Source organism: Schistocerca americana, chromosome 4 (assembly GCF_021461395.2).
Source record: "Schistocerca americana isolate TAMUIC-IGC-003095 chromosome 4, iqSchAmer2.1, whole genome shotgun sequence".
NCBI classification, from domain to species: domain Eukaryota; kingdom Metazoa; phylum Arthropoda; class Insecta; order Orthoptera; family Acrididae; genus Schistocerca; species Schistocerca americana.
This window is the reverse complement of record NC_060122.1, coordinates 43,334,450-43,350,523: the sequence shown is the minus strand read 5'-3', so window position 1 is coordinate 43,350,523 and position 16,074 is coordinate 43,334,450.

The window sequence follows — 16,074 nt, the reverse complement described above, 5'->3', positions numbered from 1 at the left end:
GTTTCTAGCTCTTTTCTGCTGCGCCAATGATTTCGACAGCAAAACATCCAAATTTCGAAAATGGTTATTCAACACACAATGATTTTGTATTACTCCTGACATTCTAGAAACGTTTCGGGTTATTTACTTCATTTTAAAGTATTGCGCAATATTTATGACGTCAGAGCTAGTTACAGCAGACTAGGCTGGCACACAATGGAAAGACTGATGTGAATTTTATAAGGCGTGAGTATGCTGCTTCCCTAAAACACCCTCTACTTAATTTTGTTGACTGTAAATGAAAAAATTAATTACGAAAAGGCAAGTGAGAGTACAGCTTAACTCCCTATGAAAATTAAAATTGAAATGTAAACATATAGAAATATTAAAAGAGAACTTATTACGTACTTCAATTATTTAAATTGCTGGCATGTTCACTGTCTCTTAAGCAACATTATCACACAAAATGTAAGCAAAATCAATGACACTTTGTCTAAGGCAATATGTATGCCAAACACACAAAAATATGTAAAATTATGAAAATCTTAAATCCATTAAATTGTCTGTAAATATTCTTACTTACACAAATTCAAAGAAAATAACACAGTTATTCATGATACACAAACAGATAATTATATCTTAACAGTATTCTCTAAACCTGAAAGAAAATTTGACAAATCATGACGATTTCATTTTTACACCTGTGGTTGTAGCCGCTTTGGCTGGCATTCTTCACTTCCATTCACAAGGGTAGAGGAGGGGAAGTTGCTGTGGTGTGCGTCCTTCATGTTCACTCTAAATTACGTGGGGAAACGGGAGGGGTCACTGTGAGTTGTCAGTCACTCCACGCTTTCATGTAGCTACCAGGCTGCCACTATCTGATTTGTCCTGTAGAACAAACAAAAAGAGTGCCTCAGACTCTGTTCACTTAATATCTAAGGGTGGGTCACAATGAAATGGGGATATACATTTTCTTTCAATATGTCACTGGAACAAAGTTAACAGAATTTTATCAATTTTACTCTTCTGGTTACTTAACTGTCATAAAATCGGTAAACAAATGGCTCAAAACGCCGTTATTCATGTACTAGAGAAAATTTATGCTCAAGGCATACAATCATGAATCCTATTTAATCTCAATTTCTTATTTCTGGGCCAGAACACTGAACCAATGCTTGATACGTTCTTGATATATTTGTTTTTTGTTTACTTAGCTGACTCTCCTTTGGTTACCTTATTCTTAGAGATAGTTTGAGTATATTTGATTAGTAGTTGTCGTCTCAGCTTCTTTGTACATGTAACTTTTGGTAATAGTACAGTTCTGAGTGTTCAAAACACACTGTTTAGTTGACTACTAAATCCACTTATTGGTCCTCTGCTGCTGTGCCAGTTCCACATCTTCAATTATGTACTTCATCGAAGTGTGTTTATGCTGAGCTATAAATGTTGTTTCACGTCTGCCATTATGTTACTCAACTATGTTGCTAGTGTATGTACTTAACACTCACTATATTAACACTTAACGCATAGGATAGTACATTTATTTCATATCTATAGTGTATTGCAGCTCATCAGTTTGCTCATGTTGCAATCCATTTTCACTTGATTGGATGCTGAAACCACAGGTTGTCTCTCTCGACCTACCACTAAAGTGCATTAAGTAATTACGGACAAGCATAATGCTAAATTCCTTAAACCTATAGGACACCACGAGCTGCTCTGTCTCATCTAACATAAGGGTACGTATGGTTGCATTCATGCCTCCAACTCATAACCTCAGTACGTGTAGGTGTGTCCTGTCATATGCTACACCAAATAACGGCCAGCTCCAACCTTATAAATATTTCAAGGACGTGTCCTTCATATCTCAACCACACACTGCTCAATTCTATTACACTGCCATTCCTTGCTACACAAGGTGAGTTCATTCTTAACGTATCTGCATATTTTTCATAAGATTAAACAATCTCTTTTACTATTAATTAGTTAGCTCTACAGCATACAACAGGTTTCATTGCCACTTACGATCCTGCTTATAAACGAACTTGTATATCTTTTTTAAATATTATTGTGGGACATTTTCCAATAAAACACTTTGTACTTATAATATTACCAGCGTTCTATACATACTTGTTACTCAAATACCTTTGTATCTTAATTACATCATGCTTCTCTGTTGTTTATGTCACTGTTAGGTTTGTCGCATTAGGTATTTTCTTCGCTAATTGGTGGATAGAATGGTTACAGAACTCATGGCTTCATAGCCATGACAGAAAATTTTGGTATTGCAAAGGAGGAGTCGAAACTTTGGTGGACAGGAAAGATGAAGAATGAGTGAGACCTGAAAAGGAAATAAGATCTCACACAGCTGGGACTGCACAGCTGCCACACTGTGTAGAGGTTACAGAACAACCTCCTCCCTACAGAATTCATTCACTACCTACGAACTTCTTTAGGTCGATCATGTTCCTGAGACCGAATAGCTTTTTACTCTTACGAAAACTACATGCCAATGCATATAGGCCAGAGAACCCTATGATCCTGAAAGGTCCTTAGTACACGAACATGAATTTCTTTGTTTCTGCATTTATTTTCTTTGATTTTTCCTTGGTTTTGACAAGGACTAACTGCCCTATTTCAAAACTGGTGGGTACAGCTTTTCTGTCATGACGCTTCTTTCTATCTAATGTTCTTTCCCTTATATTTGCCCTAGCCCTTCATGTCTTTTTGTCTGTAGATATTTGCGTTAGATTAGGGAATTCTACTATACCTGCAATCACATTGTGTGGTTCCTGGCCAAACATAAATTTGCAAGTCTCAAAACCAGTTGCATCATGCCTTAAGTTGTTAATTACATTCTCAAAATACTTAATTTGCTCTGCCCAACTTGAGTGTTTCCGATCACAATAAGTCCTGCAAAGCCTATTCAATTCTCTCATAATATGTTCACGCAGATGCTTTCAGATGTTTCACTCCGGCCTTATACAGACATTCTTTAAATCTATCAGAAGTAAATTGAGGCCCAGCCGGCCACGGTGGTCTAGCGGTTCTAGGCGCGCAGTCCGGAACCGCGCGACTGCTACGGTCGCAGGTTCGAATCCTGCCTAGGGCATGGATGTGTGTGATGTCCTTAGGTTAGTTAGGTTTAAGTAGTTCTAAGTTCTAGGGGACTGATGACCACAGATGTTAAGTCCCATAGTGCTCAGAGCCATTTGAACCATAAATTGAGGCCCATAGTCTGACAGCAAATTCTTCGGAACGCCAACGTTCACGAAGAAATTTTTCTATCAATGTTGTTGCATTTGCTCGTTCAATTGGATATAGCTTAACATATTTACTAAATCCATCCACAACAAAAACATGGGTACACCCACCTCTCGAAGCAGGAAGAGGGCCAAACAAATCACAAGCCAGTAATTGTGGGGTTTCAGTTGGCTCTACTGAATGCATATCCCCTTGTATTCTGGTGTTGGCAGCACGGACTTTCTGGCACACTACACAAGATGCTAGACGCTTGGCAACACGGCAGTACATGTTGTCAGACATGACCTTCTCTTTTAATTTGGCAATGCACTTCTTTGCACCATAGTGCCCATACCTCAGATGTACATAGTCGATTAGTAAGTCTACACGTTGTGAGGGAAAGCACAGCTTCCACTCTGAAACTCCTACATTTTTCCTTCTAAATAGAATGCCTTTATGCAGACAATAGTATTGCAAAACCTAAGGATAGTTCATATTTCCTAAATAGCTTTTCACTGATTTCAGCTGGTCATCTGCATTCTGCTCATGTCTCAAGTTCTTAACCATCCTCTTTAATGCACTTTCTTTCTTTACTTTGTGCAACGCAAACATTCGTACTTCACTTAGATCAGTTGCTATAATTCCCATGTCATCACAAGCTCCACACTTCTAGATAACCCATCAGCTACCAGATTGTCTTTCCCTTGAATATATCTAACCTCAAGGTCAAACTGCTGGAGATACAATGACCATCTTACCAAACGAGCATTCCTCAACTTACAGGTCTTTAAAAAGGTCAACGCCTTATGGTCGCTGTGAACAATTATCTTGTGACCTAATAGATACTGCTCAAATTGCTGCACCCCAAATACAATTGCCAAAGCTTCCAGTTCTGAGAGGCCATAATTTCTCTCTGCTGCCTGTAAAGATCGACTTGCGAAAGCTATAGTCCTGTGCACTTCTTGTTCATTCTCTATTTCTACCAGGAATATCTCCACAGCTATACCATAGCCACTAGCATCAACAGACATACAGAATGGTTTTTCAAAATCAGGATGATCTAAAATAGGACTATTAATTACAGATTCTTTAAGCACCTTGAACGCCTGTTGGCATTCTGCTGTCCAAACCCAAGGGGTATTCTTTTTCAGCAGGAGTTGAAGACAGGGTGCATTAAAAGCCTGATCACTAACAAAACACCTATAGAAACCGAAAAGACCGAACATCGATCTCAACTACTTCTTGTTTCTGGGAGCCTCAAATTTTTCAATGACTGCTAGTTTGCCTGGGTCAGGCAGAATACCTTTTCCACATATCATATATCCCAAGAAACGTATTTCCTCTTTGACACACTCTCTTTTCAATCTTTAGTTTCACGCCACCTCTCTCAATAGCCTCTAAAACTTCCTCTAATAAAACTGTGTTCTTCCCAGGTAAGAGTTGGTATTAACACATCATCTACATACACTGTTATTTTATTACTTAAGGCTGGTCCTAAAATATGGCACATCACACGTACGAAGGCACAAACAAAGATATAAAGTCCGAAAGGTACCACATGGTATTGGTAACAAACTCCTTCGTACAAGAAAGCTGTGTACTTCCTTGAACTTTCTGCCAGTGGCAAATTCCAATATCCACACGTGATGTCCATAGAGGTTAAGAATCTTACTCCCCGGAATTTTTGCAATAATTCATCCATGTTCTGCAGTCTATCACTTTCCCTAACCACTATTTCATTCAACCAACGACCATCCAAAACCAATCTGATATTCCCGTCTCCTTTTGGTACAACAAGAGGGTTATTGTACTCACTGACCGCTTTTTCAATCACACTCCACTCTAGCATTCTCTGTATCTCCTTTCGATCCGCCTCCTTCCTAGCTACATGTATTTGGTATGGCTTCCTGGAAAACACTTCGCCAGGTTTCCCCTTTAATTGACATTCATAACCTTTGACCACGCTAGGTCGATTTGAAAATACCTTATGATGCCTTTTTAAAACCCGTCTCAGTTCTTCCTTCCGATTAGCTGAAATTTTATCGATTTTCTGCAATTTAGCTTGTATTTTGTCCAAAATAATTGCTGCTTCTTCTTCTGCATTTAGCTTACTTTTACTAAGATTAACACCTTTGTCCCAATATCTCCTATTTTCCAGAACTCATATAGTCAGCTCCCAGGTTTCATCATTAGTTACATGTTTATCTATAAAAGGTACCGTAATTACTATGGTTGTTGGCAAGACCAATTTTAACTGGCTTCTTTCCAAGTCAACAACACTCATATTTCGACAAGAAATCTATACCAATTAAAACCTAAATACCGAGATTGATATTAATGGTAATTTAATTGATCATCCATGCTAAATTGTAAACAAAGGGCAGTAAAGCCTCTTGCTTTACTGTTTGTGACACCTTGCCAGTAGCACCAATTATTCTTAGTCCTGATACCATCATTACGGTAAGCTTGTCTTTACTAGGCACTGCATCAAAGGAGGACTGAGATATCGCACTCACCTCACTTCCACTGTCTGAGACAATGTACATTCATACCCAACATATTCACTATTATTATAGGGTGGCTTATTCTTGTTTGTACAGGTGGTTCCTCAAACTCGTCCAATAGTTCCTTTTGTATTTGTCTCCAACTAAAGTGATAAACATCTGTATTCATTACATTTAGGTCAAAGTGTGTAGGGGTTTCCTGAATTACATTTTCAGCTGCCTTTTCCAGTCGGTCTATTAATTCCAAATCGAAGCACCGCACGACTTCATTACATTTAGTTTGCCGAACGTGACCCAAATTAATTCAGTCTGAGAGATACTGCGCCTCCAAACTGGGCATAACATGAGTTACAGCTAAACCACTTCCACTATTACCATTGGGTTCCTTCTCAAGTGACAACTGGTCACAGCTACTGGGTTCATAAACCCCCAACAGGCTACCCTCTACTTTCTCACTTACCTCCTGTCCTAAATCTATTAGTACAGTATCAACATCCTACACAGGCACTTTAGATAAGAGCACATCATCCTCATCGTAAATATAAGCATTAATTTCTTCTGCTTCTTCTGCTTCTTCACCCGACAATTCAGTATTTTGTAACTGTTCCCTACTGTTACACTGCTGCGCCTTCTCTTTCTCTTCCCACTTAGAAAGCGTCTCTAACATGGTATCTATCAAATACTGTGAGTGGTTTAATATTTCTGCTGTATCCTTAGATGCTACCGACCCCTCATCCACATGTTCAGTCTGAGTATTGTGATGTGTCTTACCAATTACTGTAATTACTGGCTTAGGAAAAGTAACCACCTGGTGAGTGCCAGTGTCCTCATAGACAGGAACTAGTTTTCCTGCCTCGACCTACTACTGTTTCCTTTATTTCCATTACAGTTAACTGGCACAGCATTGCTTTCCGCACTTCTGTTTACCTGCATAATTTTGTTCGGAACAAAATTACTGTCATTTGGATGCCATTGTTGGTTCTGATAATTATTTCTCCAATTCCTACCTCTCTTAAGATGGCGAACACCTACTGTTCTGATGTTTACATTGCCATTCTGCTCGTTCTTAAAATTACTACTAGTGTTATTACCATTTCTGTTATTACGTGCTTGCTCCTCATTGGCAGCCACACGCTCTACACGTTCAAAATATTCAATGAAATGATCCAGATTGTCTCTAGGGGCAGATATAATTCTAGTTTGCCAATACCATGGCAGTTTGGATTCAAGACCTAGTATTATCATTCCAGGTTTTAGCTTTTCAGCCATATGTGACAAACGTGAGATCCATGACCTGGCAAACTCTTTAATAGATTCCTTGCCTGCATTGAATCGTTTTCCACTCCAAAATTCTCTCAACACTTCATTTTGCTTATTGCTAGACCAATACTAAATAATGAAAGCTGTTTTAAATTCCGCTAATGTTTTACACTTAAACATAACATCAGCTGACCAACGCATGGAGTCACCTGCTAAATGGCTTCTAATAAATGAGATTTTCTCTTGTTCAGGCCAAGTTGGTGGAATCACATCTTCAAAATTGTTCCAGAAATGTAGCGGGTAGATATTTTTATCTGGATCGAACCGCAAGAACTGCTGACATTCGATAAATGCGGCATTTGCAGCTACAACTTGTTGTATACTACCATTACCAGAAGTTACTGTAGCTACTTTACTCTCAAGGTTAGCAATGTTAGTACTAATATTTTCTACTCTCATTTCAACATTGATACTACTCATATTGTGCAAAGAGTAGATAGTTTTGATTGTGTCTACTTCTGCTTGACATATGTTTACTTTTATATTAACGTCTTCAAACCTATCTGAGCACAGTTCAGATTCCGCCTCAATCTTTTCTGTTAACTTGTGCTCCAGCTTCGCATCTTCCATTTGGAAGTCTTTGCGAACCTCAGCAACTTCGGATTTTATTGTTTCATACATCTCGGATAACTGTTGAGCAACCTTTTTCTTAATATCCTCATGGTTGTAATCAATTTTATAATTTAAACTGTTCAGATCCTCTTTCAACTTATTGCAGCCAGTCTTGAAGGAAGTTTCTAATTCAGCTTTATTGGATGCTAATTTATTGTTCATTGCCTCAAACTGTTTATTAAAATTGGTTTGGCTGGCCACAATCCTGTTACTTACCTCAATCGTATCAGATTTTAACTCAGCTGTCATTCTAACATTACTGGCTGACATTTTTGCATTACTGGCAGCTATTGCTTGCAACATTACATTTAAATCAATAGCCCCAGTATCTTTTGGGTTGCTCACTAGCTGGCTTTTTATCACACTCAGGTGACGAAAAACTAGCTCAAACACCAGAATCATCAAAATTAAATGAAACTTCTGATTGCTCAGTCATATCTAACTTCCCCTTTTTAAACTCTACCATCTCAGATGACTGTTTCATTTTTAATTCATCAGGGAAACTATCATCCAATAACTTAACACTTTCTGATTTTTGCTTTACTACAGGGATCTCTAATATTGAATCATTGCCCTTTTTCACACTACTGTCAGGAGACACTATTTGGGATTTCACATTATCAGTTCACGCACCTTCCCATTCTAGATTTGGACAGCACGGTCACTGATTCTACATGCGCTGTGCATCTATGTGACGGTCATTCCTCACCAGGTGGTGTTGCTATCACCTGGATGCATGATGGTAAATGTTCTGGCTGATCAATGTATATGCTCACAGGTTGCACTTTTTTGTGGCACATCTGCTAAATGCTTTTGCAGTTGCTGGTGTGGAAGGGATTCCTTCTGCTTAGGTGCAGCTGTGGCAACTATTTCCACAGGTTGCCTGGCTAGCTTGGCGCACAATGTCTGTAGTGTTTCTGTAAGGCATAATAAGCGCCCACCTGCTGGTGGTTCAGCTGCAAAGTACAGCCTACTTTGCGCATTTCTGACTGAATACAGTCTCTGTGCTACATCAGTAATGAATTAAGCTAGTTGTTTGCTAGTACAGCTCAGATTTTTACAGAAAACATGGGAACCCACAATATTTTTTCCCCATCAGTTACTTCCTCTGAAAGGGGTTAGCTGGTGGTCACGGTGAGCCACCCATTCTTGTTCTTATAATAATGCAAATTACAGATTTCATCTCCTCTATCATTTACCTAACCTTGTTCCTGGATGCAGTAATTCTTAGTCTCTTTCCAGTTCACAACCTGCAAAGGTTCTTTTTCTGTGAAATGAAAGTTCACTTTTCACCTTTTGGGCAATTAGAGCTTTAGCTAGTCCTGTTATTCAGTTCTATGCTGTAAGGCCAGCTAGAAAATAAACATGTGACATAATGCAGAAAATAATGGTCTTCGGACTGCACATGGCGTTGCATAGTATAGTTCATGGCAACAATGGGAATGTGAACATTGTGAAGCAAGTAGCAAACATTGTCTGTATGCCTTTCTTGTCAAGACGAACAAGTGCTGCCGTCCGTGTTTTTTCAAAGTAGTAAAAGCATGATACTGTCTTTCGTATGTCGTATGCATTAGGGTGAATATCAAAATATGTATACAAAGCTCAGAAACAGCCAACATAGATCCTTCATTACTTAATTTGGCAGTTTATACCATAAAAAGATAAGTTTCAGATACTTGCATGAGGCCATGCAGAATGTCTGTGGTTCCTACAGTTAGTGCTCTTTCAGGACTGATTCAAACTGGAGGCTGTTCAGCTGGCTGAGCAACAATAGTACATATTTCCAGAATGGGTACAGAAATTTCTGTATCGTGAACAATGGCTGTCATACCTTCTTGGGATGCAACGAAATTTAATCTCATACAAATCACAAGTACTACTTACCAAGAACATTTTGTTGACTCGTACATGCTAAGAAGTATCAAACGACAACAAAGCTTATCTAATAATCTTGTAAGCTTGTATTTTGTTCAGTTTGTCATTGTGTGTACCAAAAGCCTTCTTGAAGGCAAGGGACATACCATCAACCTGGATGCCAGTGTCTTGTACCATCTGGATATCTCATGAACAGAATGAGTTGAAATTTACAATTTCTTTGGTATTTGCTCATTTACATTTTTCACTGTGTTGATACCTACTGAGGTCACATGTCCCCAAGGAGGTCATAACACATGTGCAAAAAAATATTCCACAATTCTAAAACATACTGATGTCAGATTACTCTTCGCAGCAAATGTTCTTGAAAGGATAGATCATGTGCAGCTTTCGTCACCTGGAATCACTTGGTGCTCCAATGCTCTACAAATAAGATTTGCCATTAGAAATAGATGCTTACTTCCAGCTAAGCTCGTACAAGGAAAATGTCACACTCTTAAAATAACATGTTTGACATAATTTAGAACTGTTACCAGTTCTGCTCTTATCCCCAGAGCTGGTGAGTCTTGTGGTACATATGGAATCACCACAGAGGAAACAGTTCAAGGGAGGTGCAAGAGAATGGCATAGAGGAGGTATCATGTTTGGAGATGAACGTGACTACACCATGAAGAAATTCCCCAATTTGTGTCGACATGGGCTACGTAACATGACTAAAACATTCAACTCGCAGCCATTTCAGACAATATAGGAAGAGGTATCGAAAAAATGTTCTACCTGAAAGGTACCAGACATGGGTGTCTCACTTTTCTTATGACAATGTGTTCCATACTCCACAAATACTAGTGCTGTCAGTGAATGCTAATCTGTCTTAACCTGTTCCCTTGCGAACTGCATAAAATGTAAGATCAGTCTTGTACCTTGCAAAGGGCTATTGGTCACAGTGGCACATATGGCTGCACATTATCAGTAGGCCAAACAATGAAACGGAAACTTAGCTCGTTGGAGGCATGTAGCACAACATGAGACACAATTCAGCCTCTTTTTCAAAGTACTGAGTCATACATTGCAACAGTGGCCAAATGGAGTGTTCAACCTGCAGAGTGTAGTTCAAGCTGGAGTTGACTTTCATATCATAATGTGGGCATACTCATTCCAGTTACAATCAAAATGAACCAGGCCATGTATTTCAATATTAATTCATTCCCATTTTCATGGCAAATGCTGTGAACTGTCTTATCTTCTTATGCCTAGGGCCCAAAGGATACAGTGTGCTTTTTCAACATTTTTATAAAGTACATTACCTTGTTCCCACTTAATATGGACAGACATCTTTAGGTAAAGAGTCAATCCATGAATATTAGGTTGACGCGAAGCACTGGTAAATTTAAATTTAAAATTGCTAAATCGACAAAATGAGAATAGTGGTGTATATGAATAAGTGTTTTCAATGGTAACATTCTCACCATGAATGGGGATAATGCAATGGGACAGAGCATGACAAGAAAATGTTTTTCTCATTTAAAGCATGATTGTTTTGACATTAATGACCTTCCGTTTTCGGAAAGACCTTCAGCATTTGATGATCATCTAAATGCATTAATTCATGATGATCCAAATCACTGCACTCAGGGACCTGACAATGTGATGAAGTATGATCATATCATCATTGTGCAGCATTTGAATACAATGGAGAAAGTTCAACAATAAAACATTCGGGTACCACATGCCAAACCATAAAAATCAGTACCCACTCACTTGCACCAATTAGTATGTGAACGCTACTGAGCATTTCTATCCTGTATCATTTCTGTCTTATATCATTACTGATGACTAGAAAATTTGTCTTCATGCTAATGTAAGGGAAATAATAGAAAGGAATGTTGTAGTCCAAACAAAGCAGCAATGCCACATACTAGCGCACGCGCACGCGCAATGTTACGAATGTGGTAAGGCAGTGACCATGGGGTGTACTGAGAGCTTGACTTCTGTACTGCCTTCACACACTAAATAGAAGTACTTGTTCCTCATGAGGTATTGCAGTGCTGGAATCCTCTGGCCAGTCATTTGGACAGAAGTTGGCGCAGGTGACGGCACTGAAGTCATTCCGTGTGTGTGTGTGTGTGTGTGTGTGTGTGTGTGTGTGTGTGTGTGTGTGTGTGTGTGTGTGTGTGTGTGTGTGTGTGTGTGTGTGTGTGTGTGTGTGTGTGGTTACGATCATTACTGGGTGCCTCCTACCAGCTTTAAACAGATGATAATGGATTTAATAACAGTTATTGAGAGATGAGCATGCTTGCACAAGGTAGACTGGAATGGAGAACTGCACCAAACCCACCTTCAGACTGAAGATAACGATAACTGGAGTCCATAGCTATTTCTGAAGTGTGCAGTGATGTAAGGCAGATTGTGACTTCGTAAGTAATTTGAGTGCATGGTCTTGCTGCTATTATTAGGTAGCACTGATTGGGCCAAATGACCAATTGTTGATCAGATGGTCTCTATCAAAGCTGTTATTTGTGTAACTGTGGAGGATGCAATGGGAAATTACATGATGCAGTGTCCGCAGTTGCATTTTTCCTCCATTATAGGAAGAATGATCACTGGAAAAAGTGCTTCAGACAAACACACATTCTGTCCAACACAAATGAAATGTCATTGTTTCTTATTCTATTTCCACCATGAGAAAATACGTGCACTCTAGCAAATAAATGCAGCACAGACCAATTTCAATATATAAACAAGTCGTCCTACTGATATTATATATATAATCAGAAGATATGTTTTGCACATTTTTTGGCAGCCCGATGGGTGGCAACAGATGGTAACAGAGATAAATTTTAAGTAAAAAGAAATAGTGTTAAAAAGGGGCACTCTTGATTCATTCAGTGTATTGTGTGTATAGACATAAAGCAAGTAAGAGATCGTAATACTCAAAATATTAAATTGAAATAAATTTCAGTTACAAGGGTAATGTCAATTACAACTATCTCAAATTTTCTTCTCATCTTCGATATTATGTGCTTGCTGTCACTGACAGAAAACTGTGCAGCAGGCCAAAGAAAGGAAGAAAGAAAAAGTAAAACGTTTTCAGTGCCTTAATTTTTATCCAGAATGCTCCATTATTTCCAACTTCAGTCGAGCACCCTGGTGCCGAATCTGTGAGGCATTGGACGCGTCTGTCAGGCATTGGACGCGTCTGTCAGGCATTGGACGCGTCTGTCAGGCATTGGACGCGTCTGTCAGGCATTGGACGCGTCTGTCAGGCATTGGACGCGTCTGTCAGGCATTGGACGCGTCTGTCAGGCATTGGACGCATCTGTCAGGCATTGGACGCGTCTGTCAGAAGAGGCAACTTCCTCGGAGGTGTCAAAAAATCAATCTCAAAGAACATGAGCTATAAATGGTTTGTTTCACAGCCAGTTCTCTGACAGTGTTCGTGCTACTTCCACACACATTTTCCATTGTGTTCATGTAAGCAGTCACAGCCACTTCATTACATTAATGTCCATGTTGGACAGCTGCTGTTTGAAGTAGACTCTCCTTTGGTCACATGCTTAATTCGCTGTGGCAAGTTTAATCACTGAAGTGTCGAACAAATTTTGAATGGTTGTGGATGGAAACATCAGGTCTACTTGGTACATACTGCACATAAGCTACTTTTTATTATTGTTTCCAGTCAGGAGTCACTCATTTAAAGCACCACGTATTGTAAGAAAACCACACTGACACAGCTCTTTCAGGGATACTGGAAGTAATAAACAACAGTATAACATGTGTGTTGCAGTGAGTGCCAAAGACTAAAAATCAGATAATGTGACTAATTTTTGGAGTGTTTGCTGTGATTACAATAACCACGGTCCCGGGGAAACGTGAGGAGGATTATAATTTTTTTTTTTTTTTTTTTTTTTTTTTTTTTCTTCGCTTCAGCCGGGTTTCCTGCTCATCTATTTTATTAATTTTGGCACAGCACACTTGACACAGCATTCCGGCTTGCTCTATGGCGATGTCCAGAATGTCTTATTTTTGCCAGCCTCTGATACAGCCGCATTTTTGTGGTTCCAGTACGGGCCATCAGGGGTGAGCCTGTTGCACCAACTGCTCCACCGCACACCAGACACTTGTTTGGCAGACATCCTTGTAACTGGAAGTAAAAGCAAATACATGGTTGTGTTAAGTATTTCTCAATATGCATTTGTTACAGTGAACTATAATACTGCATACCCTAAAAGGAGTACCTGTAACTACTATTACCAGCAGTTTGAAGCAGTACAAAATATGATACAATGACCTACCCTGCACAATTTGTGATTGACAATCATTACTTGTGACATTCACTCAAGCTCTTGAATCTCTAACAAACTTTAGCATGCCGAACTACATATAGATTTTCTTCAGTTTCTATTTCATCAAGTTATGTTTTATAACTTCCATTTTTAATATCAGTTAATTGGACCACGCAGAAGTGCGTGGACTTTGTATATAATTTGTTAATGTTATTTCCTGAAACAAATATTTCTGAGTTGTCGTATTTTCCTCCATTCTTGAGACAGAATTAAGTTAATAAAAACAGGACAAAATTATAGGCTTAAAATTTAAGTGATGGCATTCTAAAGACATAGCAGCACTATTAATAGTTTCAATTTTTCATGAGTAGCTAATATACAATTAAAGAATATGTAGGTTAAATACTAAGCTGTTGGGCTAAGCCTAAGTTAATTGTATTAAATGATAGAATAATTTTATTGCATGCAAAAACTCACATTTACATCAAACTAATATGTAGAGGCTTTTTTACAACATCTCTCTAGATGATGTCATCAATAAAACTTCCTGTTGGCTCGTTGTCCCCTGAAGTTGAAATCTTCACACAAGCTTGGAGAGTTTCCCGACCCATCCTATTCCTTAATTTTGTCATTACCCTATTCATAGTACTAAATGACCTTTCCACATGGCAAGTTGAAACTGGAATGCACAGTACACATTCAGTGAGTGTCCGTAGGGCTTTGTAGCTGATGTCGGCTCTCAGAATGAATGAAGCGACATGAGAAGTCGTATCGTCTAGTAACAGTGTTGATGTTTGTAAGCCCCAAAATCAAGCACAGTTATTTACAATCATTATCACTAAAATCCAGAAATTCTTTAAAACTTTCAAAATATGCTCTTAGTTATATCAGTTTTGCCTTCTCATCAAACTGTTGCTCAATTTCATCAATCATACTTTCAACAAATTTCCTTGCACTTTTCATAGCTTGAATCTGCTCCTCTACATTCATGAATAGCACACCCTTAGCTTCTGTTGCATCCTCCTGCAGTTTCTTAATTTCATTAAGAGTTTCATTTTCTGCACTGTGTCCATTGCAGTCACAAAGACAGTCAATGTGTCTTAAATGTTCGAGAGTTCAAAAAACAAGTAGAGGGATTCGCTAAATTTTAAGTGACTGTCTCTACAAATCTTTACGGGAGTTTGAGACTGCATTTAACTTATCGTCTAATATCACTACACCTACAATGAAATTGGAATTCATCATTTCTAACAAGATTCCTCCAGCTATACTTGGTAAATCCGTGCCATCCTTCTGTATATGTTCACGCTATTTTCCTAACCTACAAGTCCATTATAATTGCATGTGAACTATGGGATAGGTACTAAAACATCAGATGTCAACAGCTTTGGGTATTTTTAAGAGGTTGCTCTAATGTATACTGAATTTCATGCAAAACATCTTCTCATTTGGAAGAACCATGAAAAAATTTTGTCTTGAATAACATGTAATGTGCGTTTTATAATAGTGTTTATTCCTAGAGTTGGTGGCAGCAATTGACAAAACATGTGCTCTAAAGTGAATGTATTGCAGCTTATGGCCCTTCCTCTCTGACAATTGAGCGTGGACTCCTGAGATAGAACCACTAAAATTAATAGTACTGTCGAAATAACAAGAAAATAATCTGTCATAAGAAAGTTTTCTTTACTTTAGTTCAGTATCAATTGCTGTATGATTGGATTCGGCTGATGTGCTTTCCAACTCAACGGTACATAAAAATGTTTTCTTCACTTCAAACGATGGAGACGGTGCAACATATCAAACTACTAAAGACAATGGACTTTGGTTGGATACATTTGTTGATTTGTCTGCCATTAATGAAAAATTTGTCGTGGAGCAGTATCTCATCTTCAAAGTGTAAAGACTCTCCCAAACAAGTCAAAAATTCTGATGCAGTATACTTACTAAAATATGTGGAGCTTTTGCTCTGAAATTTTAACCACTTTTCACGGTTAATGTCGCTTTTCAGTACTACCTTATTAATTAGAGATTCATATTTTGTTGTGTGGGGTATTTCTTCCTTACTAAGGAAATACAGACTTAGAGTTAATGATTACAATGCTTTGCAATTTAAATCTTTAAAGTTCCATTTTGTTTAAATATGTGTATGAATTGAATTGGAGCATTTAATCCCTGTAATATGCAAGAGCCATTGCACTTGAAAATTGTATGTTTTTCTGAGTCGGTATGATTTTCTAGTTTTCCCGTGCTTCCAGTAG